The sequence below is a fragment of the Fundulus heteroclitus genome, chromosome 15 (assembly GCF_011125445.2).
Source record: "Fundulus heteroclitus isolate FHET01 chromosome 15, MU-UCD_Fhet_4.1, whole genome shotgun sequence".
Classification (NCBI taxonomy): domain Eukaryota; kingdom Metazoa; phylum Chordata; class Actinopteri; order Cyprinodontiformes; family Fundulidae; genus Fundulus; species Fundulus heteroclitus.
This window is the reverse complement of record NC_046375.1, coordinates 6203058-6208377: the sequence shown is the minus strand read 5'-3', so window position 1 is coordinate 6208377 and position 5320 is coordinate 6203058. Positions and strand designations below refer to the sequence as shown.

Genomic DNA, 5320 nt, shown 5'->3' with positions numbered 1-5320 from the left:
GACAAGGGGGGCTGAAAAATCGACTTCAATCTTTTGTAAATTTAGTTCAGGAATTTTCACTCATTTGAATAAAACTTTTCCTGATGTTTCCATCCTCTCGCGCGCTGGTTTCTCGCAATACATCACATCCTCCAGACATAAACGTTTTTAATCCCCTCTGCTTTAACTCATTCATTAACTGTGAATAATCCTTTTTTTTTCATTTAAAAAAAAAAAAAAAGCCTATTTCAGTTTCAGTGAGTGCACCCCAGCCTGAATTAATGCCATACCTCCAGACACGAGAAATCACTTCAGTAGAACCTGACAGGCGACATGAAGTAGGCTAGCACAGGGAAATCTTAGAACAGATGTCACTGACGTCTATCGGTCTTGAAAAAGTTTCAGCCCTCCTCTTCTGGTTATGGCGAAAGCAGCTTCACGATGGTGCAACGCCACAGGTTGTCCTACAACACTGCTTCCAACAAGGCCAGGCTGTCCCGGAGTCCTGGTAACCGCATTGTGTACCTGTACACCAAGAAGGTTGGCAAAAGCCCCAAGTTAACATGTGGCCTCCGCCCTGTTAGACCTCAGGTTTTGATGAGGCTTTCCAAGACCAAGAAACACGTAAGCAGAGCGTACGGTGGTTCCATGTGCGCCAAATGTGTGCGTGACTGATTGAGGGGCAGAAGATCGTTGTTAAAGTGCTCAATGCACAAGCACAGAGCCAGAAATTGGAGTAAAATCTATATTTGTATTGCCACAAAAAAAAAAAAAAAAAGTTTAAAAGCCCTTTCTAATTTTGAGAGATATTTACCACATTTAGTGAAGACAATGTTGAACGGTGGGGAAGCTTCCTAGGAATGGTTGGTTTACCAATATTATTTCTTTGAACAACTGATCCCCGGCAGCAGGAGTTGCTTAAAAGGATATTTTGTTTTTGACGCCGGGATCCTTGATTCTTCTCTCATGAGCTAAAGTAATGAGTTCTGATTGTCTTTCCTAGGCGGAGGACTTCTCTTTCCGAAAAATAAACAATGATTTTAAAACTTCAATACATGACATTATGAAGAAAATATGCCATCCACTGAATCCAAAGCGACTATTTTATAGAGTATATTAAGATGGGTAATTTACTCCAAAATTGGCTTTTAAGAAAAAAGCAAAAGAAAAATCTTATTCTTATTTATATGGTGTAGTAGGAAATAACTTTCCATGCAGCATGGCAGGACTCAACCAGCGAGCAAAGTACAAAACTTCATGCACAAGTCTGGGAAGGAAATATTTCCAGGGTGAAGAATGAGCAAAAAGAAACAGATCAAAGCAGCATAGTCCATGCTGAACTTTATTTTTTACTATTATGGCATGTTCTGCATAGATTCAAATGTTTGCAGGTCTGCAGATGGAGTTGTTCTTTTTGCATCCTGCACTGCTGCTTTACGCTTAGTGAAGACAAATGAGAGCTTAAACGAAGCAAAAACAAATCTAGCTGAACTGATCTTTGTTTGAACGTTGCCATGTTGATTCTGCAATAATACAAACATCAATCAATCGGTAGATAAATGCTCTCCTCCTCGTCGCTGCCATCTCATATCGCGATGAGCGCATTATTCCAAATGAAAGTTCAATACCCAAGAACACTTCACGGACTAAATAATCCGCAGATTAAACCGCCAATTCTCTGACTTAATGGTAAACTATTATCAAAGGAGTTGGAGCACCGTATAAGCCTTATAGCCATAATGAGCCTTATATTGCATTCAGGCTTAAAATGCTGGTTGAAACTGTGAAACATTTGGACTGCAGCCCGCAGATCTGTTGTATTAAGATTATTTCAGGCGCTTTCAGGCTTCACGTCGGTGCCAGTAATGAGTAATCCTGTAAAGCCTCAACAAAGAACATTTGTTATTCTCTCGAAACTCATTACTTTCTTTTAAAATTCCACTCTGCGGCTTTTGCTTTTGTTTCCCCCGAGCCTTTTGCCGAGATACATTTGTGTATTGATCAGATGCTTTTTGGTTTTAATGCAATCATAGATTCTCAGGTGCTTTTTCTAAAAACACTGGAAGAAATGCGTGGGTCTCACAAATCTGCAGTTTATGGCGCTGAAAGAGACGGCAGAGCGGTTTTCGAAACGAATAAATTGGATTTGGTGGAGGTTGAGGTTGGGAAGAGGAGTGTGTGTGTGTGTGGGGGGGGGGGGGGGCGCTGCTTTTGTCACAGCTAAAGTAATTTTTCATGTGATATAGCTGCAGGACTGCACGCTGCTTTCTGCAGCGTATGAAAATGATGGAGCGATAATTCTCAGGTTCTCTGCTCAAAGGGATTATTCGTGAACTTAACTTTTTTCCCCGGTCACGGTGAAAATGCCAGAAGGTGCCGTCTCATTTTGCCACACCTCATTATGCTCAGAGAAACAAAGACAGCCATGCGTAGGGAGTAGTGGTGGTGTGTTCATCAAGGGGCTATAAAGAAAATGGACTCAACAAAAGGCTGTTGTTGCTCTGACCGCACCGACACAAGAAGGAGACTTTCTTTTCTGTTTTATCTCCTCTTCTCCCTGGAAAACCCCAAAATACTGATGAAACGTGTTTACATTACTAATATGCTTCTGTTGCTTGATTCTATGTGTCTGAAGCTCGCGTTACATTCCCTTTTATGCTCTTTGCTGCATGATCCTGTTATCTGCTCTTGAAATAGTGCAGATCTGTATGAAAATTCCCCAGACTTAGGCCTGTAAGTGTGAAAAACCAGATTAGAAGAGTCACCGTACATCACGTCATTGTTCATCGAGAAGTTTGTCCACATCCTCAAAGGACAGCCCTCAGTCTTATTTATCTACTATGAGATTAAATAAAATGATGCATGGCTGAAATGTTTCTAACAGGTGTTATTCTCAGTGATAAGTCTGTTAGTAAATGTCGGAGGACTAATGTGAATGTTCTGCTGTGTTTCAAGAAGATTTACATTTAAATTGTTTAGCTTATCCCTCCGGGCAAAATAGGAAATTTTTCAGATGTTTATGATAGTGTTACGGGAGAACACCTTCAACAGCTCAACACAGCAAGTTGCTTTATCCAAATTAAACAGAAAATGCCCACTTTTATTGATTGCTACTGTTTTAAACTTATTTAGCCTATTCATGACCAGCATCTTTAGTACTTAATGGAGCACCCTTGTTTTTAGATAATTCATTACAAGACACCAGCTTGTGGCATTGTTCCTGGGGACTCTTAGCCCACTCCGAATTGATAAAAGCCTAAAGTTTATTATTACACATAAGTGTGTTTTTTACAACCGTATTTTTCAAATCTCATCCAACATTTTCAAAGGGGATCAACTCAGGCGACTAAGACGACCACTTTAATTCATTCCAGAGCATCTTCTGAGACCACCAGCCCCAGGTAAACCTTGACATCATTGTCCTGTCCTCGTGTCCAAGCAGGAGCCTCCTCAAAGATATTTTCTCCCAGGGTTTCCTGACACATGCATCTAGCTTGGCCTCCACACACTGCAGGAGTCAGGCGCCAGAGGAAGCAAAGCACCTCCACTGTCTGCGTGGTGTCCTTTTTAGCACAGGCTTCCTTCTTCTTCTTCCTCTAGACATTGCAGCAATCCATCAGCCCAAAATGTTCCAGCTTTTATTCATTGCTTCTCAGACCCCCCCTTGGCTTATTTCTATAGCTTCTGCTATCTGCAGTGTCCTTTTACTTGTTTGTGTAAACCAATGCTTTCAAGGTTTTTTTTTTTTATATCAAATGTACTTGATTTATCTAACGAAGTCTGTTGTGGGGGGTTGTATCATTTTGAGGCTTCAGCGATCATAAAAAAAGGGTTTAGCTTTGGATTTGGATACATTTTATTTAACAGTTTGATCAGTTGCCTACAGGCTTAAATCGGAGGCAACCATACTTTCGCTCAGTTCTTCCTGAAAACGTTTCGACACCTATCCAGGAGTCTTTGTCAGTTCTGGTGGCTCACACATGAGTAACCTGTAGTTGGTGCGCTGCTATATTTAAAGGACATGGATCCCTGTCCTCCCGGGCGTGTTCTAAGTCAGATGCAAACCAATGACCCACCCGTCACTGCCTTGGGTCGTTAGAAGCTATTTCTTGGTGTGAGTGGAGTACTTGGTCACCTGAATCATGATGAGACTACCGATGTATTCTCTTTAGGATGTGTTGGAGGACCGAGCTGTAAACACTGGGGAGATGGAAACTCAATCCTCCCCCTCCATGGCTCAGGTACGAGCCACCAGACTCCTGGATAGGTGTCGAAACGTCTTCAGAAAGAACTGAGCAAAAATCCGGTTGCCTCCGATTTCCGCCTGTTTGCTGTAGTGATGACCCGGATAACTGAGAATTTGCACAGGCATGTTTAATCTGTTCTTTTGTGATTCGACGCCTGAACAATTTTTCAATCTTACCAGATAAATCTAATTTATAGCGGCGTTTTTACAGTTTACGGTGTGACTGTAGATGTTTGATTTTTTTTTTCTTGTTGATCACGATCAGGCTGTGACTGCAGCTGGAATTCTGTCCTCTTTTTCTTCTCACCCAAGGGTAAGTTTGTTCTCTGCTTCACAGTTATGTTTCTTTTGCAAAGCTTGTAGCGATTTCTGTTTGTGCTGCAGTCATAAGCAACAGCCATTTTAATCATTCATCAGTTCTGGGGAATGTCTCACCTTTACAGGTAGTCCAACAACATCGGTCTGTACTTCCACTAAAGAGTAAAATATCTTACACTGTAACGCTATTTAATAGGTATACTAATATTGGTTCAGTCTTTGTATTAGTCCACTTCTGGTCTGCTTCTAAGTCCCAACGGTGATGTTTGATAGATGCCCCAATAGTCTAAATTCAACTGCACCCAGGATGCTTGTAAACTCAGCAAACAGCAAGGCAAAAAGTTCAAAATGTGACTGAATGTTATGCATTTTTAGGATGACAGAAGCAATAAAACACACATGAATGTGACGCAGCAAGCAGAGAGATGGTGTCTGATCAGAGTACGCTTTCCTACACTCTCCCTAAATGTGAATTTATGATTTTTAATCTACACGCCCCACCCTCTTTATTAGGTCGATTTCTGCCAAAAACGAACATTTCATCAGTCAGTCGCGAGGCAGCAACTCTACACGTTTGAAGCTAATGAAGAATCTGCTTGGATTTGTCATCCATCACCATCATTCGGGTGTAGAATGAATGGTCTGGGAAAGAGAAATATTTCCAATGAGCAGCAGCTGTGTGGATGAAAACGCTTTCTTCATCTCAGAGGAGAATGCCAGGACTGGTTTGAGATGACAGAAAGGCAACAGTGACTCAAATATACCTTGAAGCTGAGT

The 5320-nt window shown here is 41.4% G+C and overlaps 1 pseudogene; it reads left to right on the top strand.

The window, feature by feature from the left end:
• The first annotated feature begins 407 nt into the window (after positions 1-407).
• Positions 408-719, top strand: LOC110366470 (annotated as a pseudogene).
• The last annotated feature ends 4601 nt before the right edge of the window (positions 720-5320 follow it).